The following is a 21,880-nucleotide window of genomic DNA, read 5'->3' as shown; positions in this document are numbered from 1 at the left end:
TGAAGGAGTGGCCTCACATTTTCATTTTGCACTGAACCCCACCAGCTATGTAGAGAGGAGTCCTGTTGCTAGCAATCTGTAGATATTAGCCCTCAGAGAATTCTTTAAACCCTAGGGGAACATGGCCAGAGAGTTTGAGGAAGTGTTCCAGAATTAGACACAGACTGTCATCAGCGTTTCCAGGGTCAGAGCTAAGGGGGTCTGTCCCTCACTGGCAAGCCAACCCTTCCCAGGCCTGTTTCCGCCTGCCTCTGACCAATGGCTCCACGTCACGGCATCTGGAGTGCGGCCAGAAAATTCTTCAGCTCCCTACAAGAGGATGAGGACGTTCTTGACTTTTGCAGAGTTAAACACTTGGAGAAACTTCAGGAAGAAAGCACTTGGTGCAAGGTTAAGCTAGCTGGCCCACCAGTTCTGCAAATTCTCATTTCCACGATTCTTAGCATGTTTATTCTCTTCTTGCCAGTGGCCAAAGGACACGTTTCAATGTCTTATTTCCTCTAGGGAGCCTGGAGAGAAGCAACCAGCACCTAATTCAGGAAATTGTGAAGAGATTTAACACGGGCTCCTGTATAACTTCCCTCCCCCCAGCCTCCGCCCCCACCTCCAGCCACACTGAGTCCGTCGGCTTCTTCCTGCAGCAGAGACTAGATGGCAGTTCACCTCTGCTCCCTGAGGTCCCTGTGACTCCAAGGAGCTGGAGTCTGGTCTTGGGAAAACCCCACCCTCCCACGGCTGATATTGAACTGGAGGCACTTCAGTTCCACCTTCCCAAAGTGGTTCTCTGGGGGCTTTCCAATACAGGATTAAATTTCAGAAGCCTGCAAAGCACAGAAGAGAAAGGTGGGTTCCTGTAAGGATTTTCTTTTGTCTTGTTGACTGTGAACCAGGTTGTTCTGAATTGCGTGTCCACATGGCTTTTCTTGTAGGCTGTGTGTTTTCAACCTGTGTATCTGGTTGAGGCTTATTTATTTATAGGAATGTGGAAGGAAAAGAGTGAGAGGGGAGAAGACCTTTGGGGATTTTGAATTTGTGCATCTTTGGATAAAGAATGCTGACCAGCAGAGTACCTAGAACACGAAGTTGAGTCTTCTTCCCTTTGGAGGGAAATCTCATGAAAAGTTGCATTTGGAGGCTTCAGTATAAAGTAAAAAAGTTTACCACCTGCCTTTCCTTTTCAGCAATATAAGCCCCTCCTTAGATTTTTCTTTCTTTCTTTTTTTTTTTTTTTTAGTCCTTTCTGAGTTTTTTTCCTTTCAGTTAAAGATGTCCTAAGCGGATTTTCTTACACAAATATAAATAGGTGTTTCTAATTTGGGGTGCTGTTGAGTTATAAGAAATGAATAAGCACTGTGTTCAGGATCTGGTGGAGTGCCGTGTTATTTTCCAGAACTTGCTGGAAATCAATTGTTCTTCCTGAAGCTTCCTGAAGCTAGATGCAAGTGCCTCTCAAGTGATGGCTGAGAAAGCTAATTTTATTTGCTCTCTTGTGATTATCGTCTACAGGATTCTGCTTCCCTTGTTGTTTAGTCACTAAGTTGTGTCCAACTCTTTGCCACCCCGTGGACAGTAGCCTGCCGGGCTCCTATGTCCATGGGATTTCCCAGGAAAGAATACTGGAGTGGGTTGCCATTTCCCTCTCTAGAGGATCTTCCCGACCCAGGGATTGAACTCTTGTCTCCTGCATTGGCAGGCAGATTCTTTACCATTGAGCCACCTGGGAAGCCTTGCTCCCTTTAGCTGGTTGCTTTTTCAGTCCTTACTGGAGCTTGAGATGATGTGTCTACTGAGACCCAAAGCGGGGGTCAGTGGGTGGGGGGCGGTTGGTCAAGGTTTATTCAGATAACACTACACACAGCATGTTTCTATGATTTTTTTTTTTTGCCTCTTATGTTTTTATTGTTTCATTTTTGTCCTCATAAGCAACTCTTTCTCTAGGAGAAATATTTTATAGTAAGTCCATAAAATATCAGTCAACACCTGTTTATTTGAATGTTGACAGTTCTTTCCTTTACTGCTCTTTTCTTCCCTGAACTTTATTTCTTTCAGATGCTGAAAATTTCTTGCCACTTCTGTATTTCACCGCAGCCACAGTCTCCCTCCATTCTGTTCTCCATACTCTGCTATAGGGTTCTTGGGAAAATGCAATTCTGATAATGTCACTTTTCAGTGAAATACTTCCATTGCACTCCACTGCTTATAGCCTTGCTTCCTGTAAGGTTGTCCAGGGACCGGCTGCCTCAGGACAAGCTGCAGGGGCAGCTTGTTAGAGATGCTAGTTTTCCATCCCTTCCCGGATTGACAGAATCTGCATTTTAACCAGGTCCCTGTGTAGTTCACATGCACTAAAGTTTGTGAAGCCCCAGCTTAAACTCTGATCGTTATCATCCTGCCAGCCTCACGTCTCACTCCTGACTTTCCAGCTGTATCCAGTACCTTCCAAATACATGAGAGCTCTGCTGCCTGCCAGTGTCCAGGTGTGCTGTTCTCTCTGTCCCCAATAACTTCATTCATCTTTGCCACCCAACTGCCTACTGCAGGCTGATTCTCCACCTGCCTCATCCAGTCCACCTTACACTAAGTGCGCCTCAAGTCTGCGATTTTATGGCACTTAGCAGAATGCTGCTGCCATAGCCCTTAGTACATTAAATGATGGTTGCTAGGTTTATTTTCATCCTTGAGGAGTTCCTGGTCATTGATTTCTGAATGCATAATCCTTGAACCAATGCCAGGTACATAGCTTGTACTCAGTGTTTTTGAATTCATGAATGAATGAATGGATGGACCCATGAATGGATACATTGTCCCAAGAACCCCGCGTCTTCAGACTGAGATCTTGAGTTTGGAGTTTTCCAAGGAGATTGCCAACCTCTATAACATTTCCCCACACTCTCCTTTATGAAATTTGCTGGATTCTTTTCTTCACCACGTATTTTGAGTATCTCCCATGTGCCATACCTTTTTGAATAATTTTTTTTTTACTATGAATAGCTTCTCCCGGGAGGTGTTTCTCTATCCATGCCCCCCATTCTCCACCACTCCGAGACAGAGACTCACTCATTTTTCAGCAAATATGTATCGAACACCTTTCCCACACCAGTTCCAGTGTTACTCTCAAGGAATATGATGGCCGAAGACAGAGATGTGAGTCCTGCCTCCACGCAGTTGCCCATAGAGAGGGTGTGGTTTTTTATTCTCCTTGATCCTGCTGCTTCTTAAAAAGCCTGAAGGAAAACTGAAAGCCTTATCTCTAACCAAAGCTGGCACATCCAAGTAGAGACGGCAGGAGTTCGAAGGCAGAGTGATTTAGTAGAAAGAAAGGTGGGCTGTGTTTCAGCATCTGATTTAGTCCAATACCAGCAACTCCCTTGCCAAGTGAACTTGGGTGGGGCCACATCCATCTTGTAGACCTGGATTTTCTCAACTGGTGAACAAGACAGAGAGCGATAAGGAAAAGAAGCCCCCGTCTTCATGAGAGAACAGAGAAGATACTATCCAGGGACCCTATGTACTCAGGTTTGTTATGTCACCAGAGGACTTGAAAGGCAGTGCTCGGTTGTTCCCTGGGTCAGACTGGCAAAGAGGAGATCTTAAGGGAGTCATTTCATATGCCCGGGGCTTAGCCATTACATTGTCCTTGTCACCTTCCATGGAATACAATGAGGCAGTGGCTTCCAGGGAGCAGCACCCTGCAGCTTTGAGGAGTCCACTTGCATTCGCTGTTGAGTGGAGAGCTGGTTTGAAGTAGGGCAGCTGAGGAGGGAGGCAGTGTCATCCTCAGGCAATCTCTGCTTTTGGAAAGCAGCCAGAAGGGAAGGAAGTAGCTCCACCAAGTAGTGCACAAAGAATCCAGGAACCTATAAGACATCCCGGACCCCGACTGTGTGCGGCACGGCTGCAAGGACTCCCTTCCTGATTACATTGGGTTTTTTCTAATTCTTGTTCATTTCACTTAGAATCAGAGGTTGGGAGCCAGCCACGGTATCCTTTGTCCCCAAGCTTTGTACCGGCATGGAGTGCATACACAGCTGGGAGGAAACAAATACTTTCTATTTGTTCTCCAGACACAACAACTAGGCTTAGGCTGCAGCAGACTCTTTAGGCTTTTGCAAGGGACCACCCTTCCCCTGTCTGAGTCTTCCCTTCCTGCTCCATCATTGTGTGAAGCTTCCAAATGAAATGCCTTCAAGACATCCTGAGTTCCTTCTTGATTCCTATTCCTTGAGCATCTCTTTGCCTCAACATTTCCTGCACAACCACCTTGCCACCTAGCAGGCAAAGCATTTTCTGCCGGTCATTTCCTAGCTTCTCAAGTTAGCATTAATTTTTATCAGTAAGCACACCTTGTAGCAACAGAAAAAAGAGGTTCACCCGTGTGAGGTGTCATGGGTCTGTCATGGGTCTGTTGTGGGTCTGTCGTGGGTCTCGGGATGTGTCTGAGATCAAGCTTGCCTATACCGGATGAACAATTTTTTTTTTCATCAAAGGCATAGAGTGGGCTTAGAAAGAGGCAGACCCACTTCTGAATCCTCCATCTGCCGCTTCCTTTAATAAGTGGTTATATATCGAGTCTTAGATTTCTTTCTGAAACTTCAGATAATATTTACCAAGCAAGGTTGTAAATAAGATTAGTTATTTATAAAGTACCGAATATGTTGCCTCAAAAAATACATCAGATCTCAAAAAAGGAAGCTAACCAAGATGGTGAAAATGATAAAAAAAAAAAAAAAAAAAGGTCATGTGCAGAATAGTTGAAGGAACCAGGGGATATTTGAAGTAAGAAGTAACTCTTGTAGTCCACGAAAGTTAAAGTGTTAGCCACTTAGTTGTGTCCATCTCTTTGTGACCCCACTGACTGTAGCCCACCAGACTCCTCTGTCCATGGAATTCTCCAGGCAAGAACACTGGAGTGGGTTGCCGTTCCCTCCTCCAAGGGATCATCTTGACCCAGGGATCAAACCCAGGTCTTCTGCATTGCAGGTAGATTCTTTACCAGCTGAGTCACCGGGGAAGCCCCGTAGCCCATGAATGCTGCCTTCAAATATTTAAAGATGGTTGTGTGTGGGAAAAGAGGTCAACATGAGTGGAAATTATACGGTAAAAAGTCTTAGCTCAATGTACAGAAGGACTTACCCACCATCAGAATTGTTTAAGCTGGGTGAGCTGCCTTGTGGCAGGGTGAACACCCTGTTCTGGGCAGTATTCCAGGACCCTGGAAGCATGGCCGGGATGTTCCCAAAGGGATGCCTGCACTGGGTGGAGTGTGGGTGATGACCTCAAGGTCTTTCCCGCTCAAATTTACTAAGAGCCTTATGATGTCAGGGATCAAGTCCAAGCCACCAATAAAGGTATACGAAAAAAAAATTTATCAGGCTACAGAGTGCCTGAGGCTGCCTTTTGACTAGCTAGCCCTACCCATCATCTGTGATGCTTTTTAAATAGTGTCTTTGCAGCAACAATCAAAAGGTTGGACTTCCAGGAAAAAGAAAAAAAGAAACGAGAACAATGAGATGGGAAAAGTTCACTCCAAACCGCTCTTCTTGGGTTACTCTTCAACTAGATTGTGGGTTACTCCTTGTGTTACAAACAGGTTCCTATTTGATGGAAAATTGCCACAGTTGGGGATATTTTCAACTGCACTGGGGTCAGGCAAGTAATAGCAAGACTCAAATCTTTGTCCTCGATTTCTGCTCTATCTGTAAAACAAAAGCACAGCAATATGACTATGTATTCTTTGTCATCCAGAAATCTAATTTAAAAAATTTTTTCATTTTTAATTGGAGGATAATTACTTTACAACACTGGGTTGGTTTCTGCCATACAACAAGGTGAACCCGCTGGAAGTATGAATATGAATGTATCCCCTCCCGTTTGAGCCTCCCTCCCACCCCTCTAAGTCATCACGGAGCACCGCTGAGCTCCATGCACTACACAGCAGCTTCCCACTAGCTATCCATTTTACACACAGCACTGCTGCTCTCTCAATTCAGCCCACCCTCTCTTTCCCCCTACTGGGTCCACAAGTCCGTTCTCTATGCCAGAAATCTAATTTTAAGAAGTGCAAAATAAAGTAATGCCATCTTCTAAATTGCAGGGATTGTGAGTGAAGTGTTTCCCTTTGCGGGGAAGAGGAGAGCTGGCTGTAGCTGGCTGCCTGCTCTAAGTTCACCAACCATTGTTTTCCACCCACCTTTCCTTTTCTGCTAAGTGAGCCGCATGATAACAGCCTTTCTGCCAGCTAAGGACCTGGAGGCTTTTATAAAAAGGAGAATTTAGCTTAGGCAGAGAGGGACCTGTACTCAGCATCCACTGCTCCCTAGGATGTTTTTCTCATACTTCATCCTTCCAGGACTCAGAAGAACTTTCTGGTCTTGTCATTTTTATCCCTCACATCTTTCCGCAGTCGCTTGGGCAGCATCTTCGCATGCTTTTTATTTCCGCAGTCTTTGTTTTGAAATCTCAGGGAAAAGAAACTGTTGTTCTTTCTACAGAAGCGGACATCAACGGGTGATGTGTTTTGTCAAGTCAAAACAAAACTACAGTATATTTTATTTTCCAGGTTTACCTAGGTTTCTTGAAAACAATTAAACAAAAACCCTTTTGAAATATAATCAACTATGCAGGACAAAAATCAGAGCAATCCATGCAGAGCAGCATGTTTATTTTTAGATGCACATCAGCAGCACAGCATAGCAAAGCAACTGTCTAATGTCCAAGCTAAGGCCCTGGGAATTTCCTCTTAACAAGCCTGCGCTTCCGCGCATTGTTACATTACAAAGGGCCGTGCAGGGCCCGAGTGCAGGGCTCCGGGTGACCCCGCCCACCGTGAAATCTGGAACCTGTCACTCCTTAAGTCTACATGGTCCTCAGGGCCGGGGTCACTGTGCAGGTCACCCCGGCAGCTCTGGGCACATTCAAATGAGTAGGTGTGTATGATTATTTCATCTAAAAATATCTCAGAGACCACTGATGGCGTTCCAGGAACAAAGGTTCAGCTTTCTATTTGTGGCTGTGGATCTCCTCAATCCTCACCCTTGTTGTGAAGTGGACTCTGGTCTAGCCCAGAAATGGGGCTAACTCTGGGTTAGATTACAATTAACAAAGTGGTTTTAAAGCATATTTTATATATATATATATATATATATATATATATATATATATGTTGTTTTTTAAAGCTTAGACGCCTATACACACAGCCCCAACACACACACACACACACACACACACACACACACACGAAAAGGAATCTGACACCTGACCCACCTAGAGCTTTCATATTATCCTAGTTTCTGGTTCTTGATTTATCTGCGAAATGGATGCAACAAACCTCACATCCTATTAGTTTGAAGAGAAATAACATGCAGTATTACAAATACACTGACCCAAACTAGACTTCCACTTAAAGTTTTGTATTTTGGTCCTAATATGCTTTAAGCCGGCTCTAAGAACCTATTGTAACAATGTCGGTTAGTGCTGGGTTAGTCGGTGGAAAGTCTTTCCTCTCTCTAAAGTGACATACAATTTGTTGTGTTTAGTTGCTAAGTCATGTCCAACTCTTTTGCCACCCCATGGACTGTAGCCCACCAGGCTCCTCTGTGCATGGAATTCTCCAGGCGGGTTCCCATTTCCTCCTCCAGGGGGTCTTCCCTACCCAGGGATGGAATACACGTCTCCCGCATTGGCAAGCAGATTCTTTACCACTGTGCCACCTGGATAGCCCTTTGGTAAGAATATTTGCCATCAAGTCTCCGGGGGTTTTTGTTGTTTGGAGGGTTTGTGTTTTTTGCTTTTGTTTTGGTTTGGCTTTTTGCCCTTGCAGAGGAAGAGTCCTCATTTGTTACTAAATGAACACACTATGCTAGGAGAGTTTTCAGGCCTTTGTCAATCTCTGCCCACCCTGGGGAAGGTCAAGGCTGCCAAGCTCAGGGCTGTGTCAGGGATTACCAGGGAAGAGGAAGAGTGGGTCTCAGATCTGCAAGCAGGGGTCCATACCTGCCCTGTGGGGTCGACTGTCTGCACCCCAGCAGCCGCCTGTGAGGATGGGGTCCAGCATGATCAGACACCCCAGGGGACCTGCACAGAGAAACGCCAGCCCTGAGCCTGGATGAGATGGTTGGGCTTTGTCAGCAGGTGGATGGCCGGCTGCCCCTGGGCCCACAGATGCAGGAAAAGGTGTTCTAGTCCTTTGGTGAAAAATGTGCAAATGTTAGTAAAAACACCTTTATGGATTGTTTTGTTTGCAAGTGTTTATTATCAGACACTCCTCAGGGGTTCACAGGGCAGGTCGCGAATGTCCGAAGTAGGGCCTGGGAATTTCCTTCCACCAAGGCTGTGCTTCCTCTCTTTGTTACTCCTCAAAGGACAAGTGGAAGCATTGCTCGAGAGCCTTACTTAACCCTTTCTTCTGTCCGCCTGCCCCATCACAGACAAATCCATCTATCAGCCTTTGAAGATGCAGAAAGATTGCAGACTTGGGTTGTGTGGGGACACCCACAGGTGCATATGCAGACAGGCTTGTATATATGTGTGTGTATATGTGTGTATATATGTATATGTATTTGTGTGTATATATGTGTGTATATGTTTGTATATATGTGTGTATATGTGTATATGTGTATGTACGTGTATATGTACATGTGTGTGTATATACGTGTATATGTTTGTATATATGTGTGTGTTTGTATATGTGTGTGTATGTGTGTATGCATATGTATGTGTATATACATGTGTGTGTGTTAGTGGAGAGGAGATAGATAATACAGCATAAAACTTATTTTTTTTAAACTTTTTCTTTTATATTGGAGTATAGCCGATCAACAGTGTTGTGTTAGTTTCAGGTGGACAGCAAAGGGACTCAGCCATCATATACATATATCTGTTCTCCCATCATATACATATATCTATTCTCCCCTCCCATTCAGGCTGCCACATAACACTGAGGAGAGTTCCCTATGCTGTACACTAGGTCCTTGTTGGTTATCCATTTTAAATATAGCACTGTGTACTGTCCATCCCAAACTCCCTAATTACCTCTTCCCCCAACCTCCCCCCTCCACCCATAATAAAGCTTGCTTCTTTTTTAAAGTTCTCTTTCAGTATTTCTACATACACCCAGTCATTGTTCAGACCAGACAAAATTTCTACTTTATTTACCAAAACATATTTTCATAGTAAAAATGCTCACCCAATTTTAGTTCCCTGTCCCCATTCCCTGTTCCCAGAGCAGGCCCTTCCTAGGATGATAGTTGTTATTCCCCTTTGGAGTCGGTAAAATGAGTGGAAAGATCTGTCATGAACCAAGTTCTTTATGGAGCATAGGCCACCTGCCTGAACTCCACTAGGGACCAAGGGAAAGCAGAAGTTCTGCCTGTGAGAAAGTTCAAGATGTATTTATACCTGTATGCCGACACATACACTCATGCCTTGTAGTGAGAGTACAAAGCAGTCAGGGAACTGTGTGATCCAAGTCCAGGAAGATCAGAAGAGGAACCTGAGCCCTTGTGCAGCCAGAGATGCTATTATGATACCCAGACACATTTTTCTCGTGACTGTAGTGTCCTCAGCTCTCCAAGCACCAACACAGCTAAGTACATGCATACACACACACACACACACACACACACACAGGGGGACACACAATTCACTCTCAAGAGACAGCTCTGCCATCTCAGAGGAAATTGCCTCTCGACCCCAGCTCCACAAAAGTTTCTTCTTCCACACCCATCTCTTCTCATTCTTTTCCTGCCTCCAAGGAAGAGACAGGCCTTTGCTGCATCCAAAGCTTGGCTTTAATCCCATCTCATTTCCCAATAGGCTTCTCAGATGGCACAGTGGTAAAGAACCTGCCTGCCAAGGCACGGAACACAGGAGATAAGGGTTTGATCCCTGAAATGGGAAGATCCCCTGGAGAAGGAAATGGCAACCCACTTTAGTACTCTTGCATGAAGAACCCCATGGACAGAGGAGCCTGGTGAGCTATAGTCCGTGGGGTCACAAAGAGTCGGACACGACTGAGAACACACACACACACTCACCCTCTCAGTGGCGTCACTACCTCACTACACTCTCCTCTGATTGGCTCTTCCCACTGTCATTTAAACCTGCGTAGGACCATCTCGTGGCAGAACCTTTACTGACCACGCAGCTACTCTTCATCTTCCTTTCCTCCTCACCGTGAAATGCAAGAAAGAATTGTTGATGTTCACGTCCTGTGTCATAAGTAACTACTCACCCAGCAAATGACTCTGTTCTGTCTCCTCATCTCCCTGACTTCCAAGACTCTCTGTGACCTCCATGACCCCAAGCCCACCTCGCTTCCTTGTCTACAGCATGTGCCCTGTGGACTACCACCATCTGTGCTCTCCTCCTGCCTTCTGGGGTTCCAGAGTCTCCTAGCTTTCTAACTACTCGGTTTTCTTTGCAGGTTCCTTTCACCTACTGTTCCTGCCACTTCCCAATGGCCACGATCTGGACCACCTTCCCTTCTCCATCTCCATCACCTCCCTGCTGAAATTCACCTCTCTGTCCAGAGTTCTCTTTTCTCCCTTCTCTGTTAAGTAAACTATTGATCATCCAAGTGCTCAGGCACTCAGTCACGTTCGACTCTTTGTGACACCATGGACTGTAGCCCGCCAGGCTTCTCAGTCCATGGAATTCTCTAGGCAAGAATACTGGAGTGGGTTCCCATTTCCTACTCCAGGTGGTCTTCCCGACCCAGGAATCAGACCTGCGTGTCTTGTGTTTCCTGCCTTAGAAGGCAGATTCTGTACCACTAGCGCCACCTGGGAAGCCCCCATTGATCATCCAAAGTCTGTCTGAAATGCCACCAGATTACTTCCTTTTTACATGTCTCTCCATCCATGAGCTGACTTGTCTTCCAGGCATCCTCGCAACCCTTCCTTATAGTGCCTTTCATATTTGTATTCTCAGTAATTGTTCCCATACACTTATTTCCTAGAACATAGAGATGCTTCCTCATTCATCTTTGTATTCCTCACCCCCAGCACAGCTCCTGGCACATGGGGTTTTTCACTAAATTATAAAGAGTTGAGAATGTCAAAGTGTCATTTAACAGACACTTTAGTGAACTTGTCCCTAAGCGTAAATAACAGTAAACAATAAATGGCTTTACTGTTTGGGGATAAATGATATTAGTAAATTTTTATTTAGATATATATTTAAATTTTTAAAATGCAAAAATTATATCTGAATATACTTTTTAAAGTTAACTCACATTTACACTGCTAACAATATTTCACTTTTCTTCAAGATGGAAGTTAGAGTCCTGAGCACTTCCTATTTGCGTGTTCAGTCTCTGTTTAAAAGCAGAAAGGAATGACAACTTGGATTTCATGTCGAATTAAATTTTCCCTCAGGGAGAATGTCTGAATGTGTCATGAATGACGCTGAATTTTCGTGCACCTGAAGTGGGGTTGCCATGGTGGAACAGGGCTAATATTTTGCCAAGGTTTTGCCACTTCACTATGCAGCTGGCATTACGTAAAATTTCCCCAGCTGCACCTGCAGGTCTTTTGAAGCCACAGAGATGGATTTGCTGAATTGTTTGAAGGAGAACCAGGGGCAGCCCAGGAGAATCAGCCTTATCACTGAGTCAGTACCAAATCCACTCAAGGTCCTGTCTCCCAGGAGCTCAAACGGCAGAGGTGGGTCTCAGAAGGTGGGGCCAGAGGCTCACCCAACTCTGGGTGGTGACAGTATTCTACCTCCTCCCTGGGGCTATGAAGAGAAAGCATAGGAACTATTTATGTTGAAAAATGCCATTCCTTTAAATCTCTACATTAGGTTTTTGTAATAATGCATGTAAAATATTAGTACAAAAGAGCAGGAAATGGCATGTAAAATATGAGCCATAGGTAGCATGGTTTGTCCTAGTATGGTTGAGAGGTGGCTGGAGCACTGGTCAATATGCAGATTGCCAGGCTCTACCTAGATCTATGAAATCAAGGAGGAATGTGGGGCAGGAAGCAGGAAGGAGAGCTGAGCTGGGGAATCCACATTTTTTTAACCAGCACTTTAGATGGTTCCTCTGAAGTCTGATGGACATTTTATTATGCATCAATAACAATAGGAAACACCTGACAACCTGTGTTTAGAAAAGTGTCTACATTGGGCAGGTGGTGCAGTGGTAAAGCATCTGCCTGCCAATTCAGGAAATGCAAGAGATGCTGGTTCCATCCTTGGGTCAGGAAAATCCCCTGGAGGAGGGCATGGCAACCCGCTCTAGTATTCTTGCCTGGAGAATCCCACGGACAGAGAAGCCTGGCGGGCTACAGTCCACGGGGCCGGAAAGAGTCAGATGCGTCTGAGAGCACATACGCATGCACGGTCCACTGGGCACCCCTACCTTCTGTGCGCCCCACTGGGGAGCTTAATGATTTCGCCATCTGGGCTCATCTTTGATGCGATAGCCTTCCTGCTGAATTTGTAGCCCTTTCGTGGGCTCCAGGTGTGGAAGAGAATCCTGTACCGTTTTGTAGCATCCTTCACACTGTCATTTTTAACAATTTGTGTGTTTATGTCTTGGCAGTTTGTCTCAGCACGATATATTATAAAAGCAAGAGCTGGGTTTAGGATTTGGATCTACCCCAGACTCTTCAGTTTCTTTGATCACCAATCTATGTCATTTTTAAATGAGACTTGGCAAGTTGATTAACCTTTCCAAGCTTCCCTTTCTCGAGCGGGAATAGCTAACCAGCTCCTAGCTTATCGTGAAAATTAAACATCATGCACACAGTGTTTTTTTAAAGGCACTCAGCACAGACCCTGTGACAGAGTGGATTCTCAGCAAGAGAGAGCAATTAAAAATAACAACAAATAAACAAACTCCCTCTGCATAGCACAGAAGACTATATTCAATATCCTATGATAAACTATAATGGAAAAGCATATTTTAAAAAAGAATGTATATGTATATATGTAAATATATGTATAACTGAATCACTTTGCTGTACAACAGAAATTAACATAAAGTTATAAATCAACTATATTTCAGTAAAAAAATAACAACAAAAGTTTCATCAACACCAATCACTGAGGAAAAGAGATTAAGTAATTTGTCCAAATTTACTTAGCCAGTAAGTGATAGAACAAGGACATAAACCAAGGTTGTCAGGTGCCACAGCCCATGTTCTCAACATTTTATAGTAATTCTAATAATGTGCAACCTGGGGAGCCATTATTAACAAACAGGAATTGAGCACCAGACTACAGTGTGTTATGTGCCCGGACATAGCAGTAGACAAACAAGGCCCTTCCTTGGACATGAGGGTGGAGACTAGGAAAATCAAAGGATAGAAGAAGAGCTCACAGATCTTTTTAATGCAGTTCAGGACATGCCTTGATGGAGGCAAGTGAGAGGCAGAGGTGTACACACGACTAGAAGGAGTTAAAGCAGCTTCTTGCCTGGAATGACCTTGACTTGGGCCTTGAAAGACAATGGGCATTAGACCAGTGGAAATAGGGGAAGAAGGCAGTTCTAGGCAAAGGCTGGAGAACACACTGCTGGCAGGGCACAGAGGAGGGTCAGAGAGGGGAGAGTAAGAAGAGAAGGATGTGATGGAGAAGAGTGAAGCTGGGAGGGTAGGCAGAAGCCCTAATGATTCAGGGTTTTAGCTGAAGACAATCGTATGTCAAGCTTCCCCGGGGGCTCAGCGGTAAAGAATCTGCCTGCCAATGCAGGAGATGCCGGTCAACCCTGGGTCAGGAAGATCCCCAGAGAGGGAAATGACAGTGCACTCCAGTATTCTTACCTGGGAGATCTCATGGACAGAGGGGCCTGATGGGCTGCTGTTCGTGGGGTCACAAAAGAGTCAAACACAACTGACATAATTAAACAGCAACAGCAAATTGTATGTCACTTTAGAGAAAGGAGAGACTTTTCGTCAACTAACCCAGCAGCTGTCTATCTGCCAGTGTTTCTCCAAATTTAGGCACAGCTTCTGATTCTACTGGCCTGGACCTGGAGACCAGATACCAGTATTTTCACAAACTGAGAAGCACCATGGTAAAATAATCAATTTATATCTCAGTGATTATGAAGCTTTCTTGTGCCTCAGAATCACCCCCTGAACATTTGTTTAAGCACTGATATCTGGGTCTACTCCCTGAGTTTTAGATTCTGCAGGTCTGGAGTGGGCTCAAAAATTTCCATTTTTAGGGAATTCCCTGGCAGTCCAGTGGTTAGGACCCTGCACAAAAAAGAGTTTGCATTTCAAGCAAGTACCTAGGGAGTGTTAAAGCTGCCAATCTTCAGCACTTTACAGAGGGGAATCTCGGGGTGTGAAGCCAGGAACTTAGGCAACAGTACTTAGGTGATTCTTAAGCTGCTGATTTGAAAATTCCTGGGAGCAGGAATGATTGAAATCTCTTGTCTTCTTTGCTCTAATGCTTCTTTAACTTTTAAATATTTCCATAGTGTAAGAAAATCAAAGCCAAGTATTCCTGATATTCTGGGTCATTTTGCCCTATGCTGCTGTGCTGTGCTCAGTTGTGCCTGACTCTTTGTGACTCCATGGACCATAGGCCACCAGGCTCCTCTGTCCATTGGATTCTCTAGGCAAAGAATACTGGAATGGGTTGCTGTTCCATTCTTCAGGGGATCTTCCCTCTCCAGGGATCAAACCTGTGACTCCTGCATTGAAGGCAGGTTCTTTACTACTGAGCCACCTAAGAAGCCCTCGCTTATGCTCTGTAAGTGGTCAAAATATGGTGACTTGGAGGGTTCTTTGGAATTTTAAAAATCCAAAATTTGAAACGTTTGTTTGCCAAGCAGGAAGTTTGTTTGCAAAGCAGGAAGTCACTTGCTGCGCAGAGCAAACACTCAGGTGGAGGGCATGCCCGCTCGGAGACTTTAGACGTGCGACTTTTGAGCAAGTTTCTCTCCATTTTTAGAACAGCTTGAATCTGAGTCTCCGTGGAAAGGGGGCTGTGAATGTGGAAACGTGAGATGGGTGTCTTTGTATGTGGTTAACCAGCTAAGGCAGGAAGAGGCTGGGAAATCCAAAGGCAATGAGAACAAGAAAAGTGAGGGCTTCCCTGGTGACTCAGATGGTAAAGAATCTGCCTGCTAATGCAGGAGACTCAGATTTGATCCCTGGGTCAGGAAGATCCCCTGGAGAAGGGAATGGCAACCTACTCCAGTATTCTTGTCTGGAGAATTCCATGGACAGAGGAGCCTGGCGGGCTATGGTCTGTGGAGTCACAAAGAGTCGGACATGACTGAGCGACTAACACTTTACTTTTAAAAACCAAACCCTACCCAAACTACCTTTTTTAAATGTCATGGTCACAAATTAATTTCTCACACCAAAGATTTGAAGAAAAATATTCGTGTGCAAAATAGCTAGTGGCCAAATTAAAAATCTTTAATACCAGTGAGTAATGAATCAAAACGAGGCTCCCAGGAACAGAAATAATTACAAATCATAAAAAAGGGTTTTATTACCAATCTGGTGTCTTAAGTTCCTCTCTCTGGAGTATTGAAATGCAAACACTCTTCTCAATATCTGGAAGCATCTGGAAATCTTCATTCGTCCAAAGAAGATTCAGCTCCATTAACTATCTCTATTTCATAAAGAACAAATGGACTAACTGTATGCTTTAAGATTTTCCAACAATGCAATTTTCCAAATTTTGACCTTTGTTTACTAGGAAAATGAATTAATGGAGTTCCCCCATTCCTTGGGGGCTTCCCTTGTAGCTCAGCTGGTAAAGCATCTGCCTGCAATGCAGGAGACCCTGGTTTGATTCCTGGGTCCAGAAGATCCCCTGGAGAAGGGACACACTACCCACCCAGTATTCTTGGGCTTCTTTGGTGGCTCAGATGGTAAAGAATCCACCTGCAATGTGTGAGACCTGGGTTTGACCCCTGGGTTAGGAAGATCCTCTGGAGGGGGGCATGGCAACCCACTCCAGTATTCTTGCATGGAGAATCCTCATGGATAGAGGAGCATGGCAGGCTACAGTCCATGGGGTCACAAAGAGTCAGACATGATGGAGCTAGTAAGCACAGCACCCATTTCTTATCCTCACAATATATTCAACCTCTGATGCAAGTTACTTATGAGTTTTAAAACAATGAGTTCAAAGGGAAGTTACTAAAAATAACTGAAGTGGACTATGATTGTATGAAAAGGAAATAAACAGAAAACTACTTTCATTGAGTCCGAGAAACAATAAATTATTGACTCGCTGTTTCCCCTCATTTGTTTAATTTGCACATAGGGATTTTAGTAGAAACCCCCAGGTACACCAATTTGGTTGCCTAGTTACTTTGTGCCTCTGTGAGCTCATATGCAGTGGGGTGCCTTCACATTTCCTGATGTTCCCCCCCCAACACTTTTGAACCCACCTGGGTTCCAGTCCCAGCTCAGCCCTCAGTTCAGTTAGTTCAGTTCAGTTCAGTTGCTCAATTGTGTCCGACTCTTTGCGACCCCATGGACTGCAGCACGCCAGGCCTCCCTGTCCTTCACCAACTCCCTGAGTTTACTCAAACTCATGTCCACTGAGTTGGTGATGCCATCCAACCATCTCATTCTCTGTCATCCCCTTCTCCTCCTGCCTTCAATCTTTCCCAGCATGAGGGTCTTTTCAAATCAGTTAATTCTTCATATCATGTGGCCAAAGTATTGGAGTTTCAGCTTCAGCATCAGTCCTCCCAATGAATATTCAGGACTGATTTCCTTTAGGATGGACTGGTTGGATCTCCTTGCTGTCCAAGAGACTCTCAAGAGTCTTCTCCAACACCACAGTTCAAAAACATCAATTCTTTGGCACTCAGCTCTATAGTCCAACTCTCACATCCATACATGACTATTGGAAAAACCATAGCTTTGACTGGATGGACCTTTGTTGGCAAAGTAATGTCTCTGCTTTTTAATATGCTGTCTAGGTCGGTCACAAGTTTTCTTCCAAGAGTAAGCATCTTTTAATTTAATTCAGCCCTGCTGGTGTTCAATCCAGATGCCTTGAGCTTGGCCATATAGCTGACCCTGTTTATTCATGATTCCTACCCATAGGAAAGAATCACTAGTTAAAGGAGGAAACAGTGAGTCTCTTTTGCTTTGATGATGTCTGAAAAAAAAGGTGAATCACAGGGGGTAAGATAAGGGCCCCTGTGAAGACCTTTGTGGTGGAACATGGCAGGTGGTCTCTAGGATGGTACTTCACAGAGTGTAATTTGCACAAGACTCACCTAGAGAGTTTTTTTAAATGATTCTGGACTCCACCCTGAGATTCTGGTGAGAAGGCTTGAGAGTCCCCATCACTGAACCTCATGAGCTTATTAAGTATTCTCCCCATGAGGATCATCCAGTCCAGGTGCTGATCGGTACCCACCAGGATGTTCCCTCATACGGTGTGAAGAGCAGTGGGCCCCAAGGTCTCACCACTGGCTTTGAGGTGAAGGAGAGGAGAAAGCTTTCTTCGAGCTCTTAGAGTCACTGGCTCCGTCTGAAACTTGGACTGACAAAGGCAGGTGAACAGGAGGAAAGTATACACATTTATTTAATACGTTTCCCATGACGATGACTCCTTTATGAAGAAATGAAGACCTAAAGAGACAGTTAAACCTGAGTGCTTCTTCTGTGGTAGGGCTGGTGAAGAGTGGCGAGTGGAGGAAGGCTAAGGAAGGACAGAGTGTGAGGAAGTGTAGGGAATGGAGAAAGCTTAGCAAGTCCTCTTTGCTCAGATTCTTCTCAGCATCCCTGGGGCAGAGAGAGGGCACCTCTCACATGAAGGTCTTATGATCTGCTTCAGAGTGGAAGGGCAAGGGAAGATCAGAGAGACTTTCCTGCTTCTGCCATTTTCCCAAACTCTCAAACTCCAAACCATAAGATGCTGTATCTGGGGGGACAGTGTCCTGAACTCCGTCAGAGAGCAACCCACCTCCCGTGGCCTCATCCCACCACTTCCCTTTTTGATGGCAGCCTCCAAAGTGGCTCATTGTCACTGGCCACCTAGATGCCTGATAGAACAGAAATTACAAAAATATACAAGCACCAGTCAACAGATGGTAGGGTCTAAGGCCAGCAGAATGCAAGGCAAGAGAGGAAGATGCTTTGAAGACATGCTGAGTATAGTCTTTCTAGTAAGAAGTTTCAAGAACAAGCGTTGGAATTAGTTCTGCAGGGAGCAAAGTGGCTGGGCTTCCCAAACACACAAAATTTAATTATAAATCACATTGACTCACAAACTACATGACATAGAAAACATGTCTGGTTGTTGATAATGGAGGATCACCTTGGAACTAGGATGGCAACTGGAGGAGTGCATTTCGCTTGGGAAGTTGGGATACACATTTGAAGCGAGGAAGTATGATAGACCGACCTGCTTTGATTAATACAGATAAGAAAAAATTGAGGATCCAGTGGAAAACTCAATAATAAGAGATTTGAATCAGAGAGGCTGGGGAGGGATGGCACAAGGGTTGGAAAGGGGATTTGGGGAAACATGTTAGAAAAAGTAGTGTGATGCCACACACATACTCTTTATTACTTTTATGTTTCTACATAGCATGTTTGCCCATCTGATAGATAACTTATTTGTTTATTGTCAATATTACTGTATCTGTCAAGGCCACACCAGAAAAAGAAACCACACTCTCAAAGGTTCATTGGAAAGGTGTAGGCTTTTAGTCAATAGGGGACTTGCAGCACCAGGAAGCTCTTGATCACCTCCTGTAGGGCAGGAAAGGGTCAGAAGTTGGGGTGGGGTGTCAGAGAAGCCTGGCAAGACCTCTGGATGTGGAAGAGGGGGTTCCCCAGAATCTGTGGCTGAGGATGGAGCAATGCAGCCACTGCCAAACTGTAGCCCAGTGAGGAGGGAGGGCAGCAGATCCCCGGCTCCGCTTTCCTCCCATCCTACCATCTCCTGCTGGGATCTCCTGCTCTCCCAGATGACAAGGTGCTACAGGGTGTGGGGTGGATCCCTTGGTGCACAAAGCCAGGCAGAGAAGGGTGGCGATGGACCGGGAGCCCAGCCAGCATGCTCTTTCAGCTGGAATGAAGCTCTTCGGGGACAGCTGTGTTTATTACCGCTTATCTCTAGGGTCTCCGTTAGTGTCTGGTGTGCAGGTATTTAACAACATGTGGTGAAGGAATGAATGATGCATGGCTTGGAAGAAGAGGCCTGGCATCTGATTATACACATTATACTAGTAAGTTATCCAGAAGCCCGCTTTGCCCACTTCTAAGTCTTTCTCTGTGAGCAGACAGGCGTGATTCACAGTACCCCATGGGTCCCAATGCTATACATCCAGCAGCACAACCGCAGGGGTCTCAAGGTTCACGCTCCAGTGTCTACAGATGCTAGGGGCACAGGAGGGCCTCACCACCCAGCTAACTACCCCCAGACAGGACAGAAAGGCTTTTGGACATGGGCTGCTCTGGTTCTTCCATTCTCACAGAGTCAGAGGCTCTGAGACCAAGCATTCCAGACTGGCAGTAAAATGGGGATGAAAATCATTCACCCCTCCCAGAAACATGAGACTTGGCTGGGCGCTGACCCACCGTCTGGCATGGTGTAAACAGCAGTAGCTGTAAGGATTGTTTCCTGTCTCTGCTCCTGAGAGAGGCGTGGGACCTGAGGCAGAGGCTCTGTTTTCTGCACTGGATCCTTGATCAGGCAGAGGGGCAGGGAGAAGAACAGGACAGCCCGTCCCAGAGGAGACTCCACCCCATTCCCATGCAGAGCTTCCTGCTTCCTTCCTTCAGAGTTAAGTGGAGCGAAACTGGTTACCCTTCTGACTTCCGGGTCAGTGCCACACACACACTTTTTTTTCTCCAGGTGGCCTGGGGATGCTTAGAAGAGTACTGAGAAAGAGACTGTGCCATTCTTCCTTCCTCAGGGTCAGGGAGATGTTTCCAGATGGAGCCGAGGTGAGAAGCAGGTCGGGGACTCCTGGAAGATGAGCTTCCCTGGGAGAAGATGGGCATTGCCTTAGAGTCTGGGGACTCAAGTGGTCTTCCTTTGCCAGAGGGTCTCCTCCACTTCTGTTTGCTGGTGCCAAGTCCTTCCTCCAGCCCTTTGGGTCTGTATTTCTAATAGCACCACTCCAGGCTAAAACAGAAGAGGCTAATAAAGACAGGATAGGTGACCCTCTAACACCAGTCTCCTGTAGTTGCGAGACAAGTTTACAAGACGCTCTGGAATCCAGGGCACAAAGGTGGGTGGCGGGGAGAGGTTCCTCTGGGTTTCAGGCAATAAGGTGGTACATGTCTGGGGAGAATTTAAGATCAATAATGAAACAAACTAAATGCCTTTAAAAAGCAAAAATGATCACTGTTCAGTGGCAATTCCAAACAACGTCTGACAAAATGCTCTTCCTAAACAAATCTTTTGTTGGTCTAAGTTCTATATAATTACTGTTATCACAGGCAAGTTTCAGTAATAGAATGAATCTAAGCTCCTAGCTACCATATTTGTATTACTTATCTTTTGATGAAGCTTGTGTTCTGCATAGAAGTTAATTCAGAAAACTGTCATATGCTGGCTCCTGGCACACAGGGACCTCGCTACACACGCTGGTTCCAAGAATAAGTTCCCGATGGTTTGTAACTGTCCGAGGTTGCTCCAGGTGTGTCTGTGTGTGTGTTAGTCACTCAGTCATGTCCAACTCCTTGTGACCCCGTGGACGGTAGACCACCAGGCTCCCCTGTCCATGGGATTTCCCAGACAAGAATACTGGAGTGGGTTGCCATTTCCTTCTCCAGAGGACCTTTGCATCTCCTGCATTGCAAGCAGATTCTTTATCATCTGAGCCACCAGAGAAGCGCCCCCCCACCCGCAAGTGTTTCTGTCTCCCTGCATTTGTACAGTACACTGCCCTGTGTACTGCCATGTGCAATCTGCCCCTACATTTGAACAGCAGCCTACAAATAAGCCAAATTAGCATGGTAATTGTATACACAAATAAACTGGACAACTGTTACTTCAATTCTGTCATTCTGTGGGACTTCACAGAATTTTTATTTGTGTTTAAAATTTAAAACAGCGAAGGAGAGTACTACTTGCATAGTGTACTCATTTTGTTTGATAAATACAGGTGTTAGCTCATACCGAAATGTTTTACTGAGAATTAATATTTCAGTGAAATTTTTTTTCTTTTTTAGTTGTTCTAAATCTAAAGAATTAACCAAGAAAATAAGGATTATTACTGAAAATAATGTTCTCATATAAAAGAGGGAAAAGTTAATAAAAGATCTGGTCCAGATGTCAAATATACTAGAGGCTTCCATGGTCCAGAATTATGAGTGCTGGTTGCTGCCTTATTCGATCAGAATTTACAATGCAGAGGAGTGTGTGTATGTGTGTGTGATAAAGGTGTACATATGCATGTCTGTACCTGTGTGTCCGTGTGTATTCATGGGTTTAGGGAATACACACATGTATTTTCTTTGTATTACATAATTCTTGGGAAATTTTATGTCAATCATAAAAAGATACTTAAATATTGCTCTTAGTACACATAAATATCCCTAGACAGGCATTTGATGTATAAGGTGATTCTGGCACTTAGGAAGGGACAATATGGGAGAATTACTGATGGAGGTCACCAACCCAAGGGCCGGAGGTCACTGATAAGAGTTCCCTTAGTCACTCAGTCATGTCCAACTCTTTGCAATCCCATGGACTGTATGTAGCCTGCCAGGCTTCTCTGTCCATGGTGATTCTTCAGGCAAGAATACTGGAGTGGGTACTCTATCCCATCTCCAGGGGATCTTCCTGACTCAGGAATCAAACCGGGGTCTCCTGCATTGCAGGCAGAACAGCTGAGCTACCAAGGAAGCCCTTAGTGAGAATAAAGAACCCCAGGAGAAGTTATGTATGTGAAACTCCCACTGGATAAAACACAAAGACCAGA

General features: G+C 45.0%; 1 protein-coding gene across 1 annotated transcript in view; it reads left to right on the top strand.

Moving 5' to 3' along the window:
* Window positions 1-363: 363 nt before the first annotated feature.
* ADGRF5 (adhesion G protein-coupled receptor F5) overlaps window positions 364-21,880 on the top strand; it is a 113,077-nt gene continuing 91,560 nt past the window's right edge. The window contains exon 1 of the mRNA XM_027523972.1: window positions 364-843. The gene's annotated coding sequence lies outside the window, so the exon portion shown is untranslated. The remainder of the gene's footprint in view (window positions 844-21,880) is intronic.

This window comes from Bos indicus x Bos taurus, chromosome 23 (genome assembly GCF_003369695.1).
Source record: "Bos indicus x Bos taurus breed Angus x Brahman F1 hybrid chromosome 23, Bos_hybrid_MaternalHap_v2.0, whole genome shotgun sequence".
Taxonomy (NCBI): Eukaryota; Metazoa; Chordata; class Mammalia; order Artiodactyla; family Bovidae; genus Bos; species Bos indicus x Bos taurus.
This window is presented reverse-complemented; position numbering and strand designations above follow the sequence as displayed.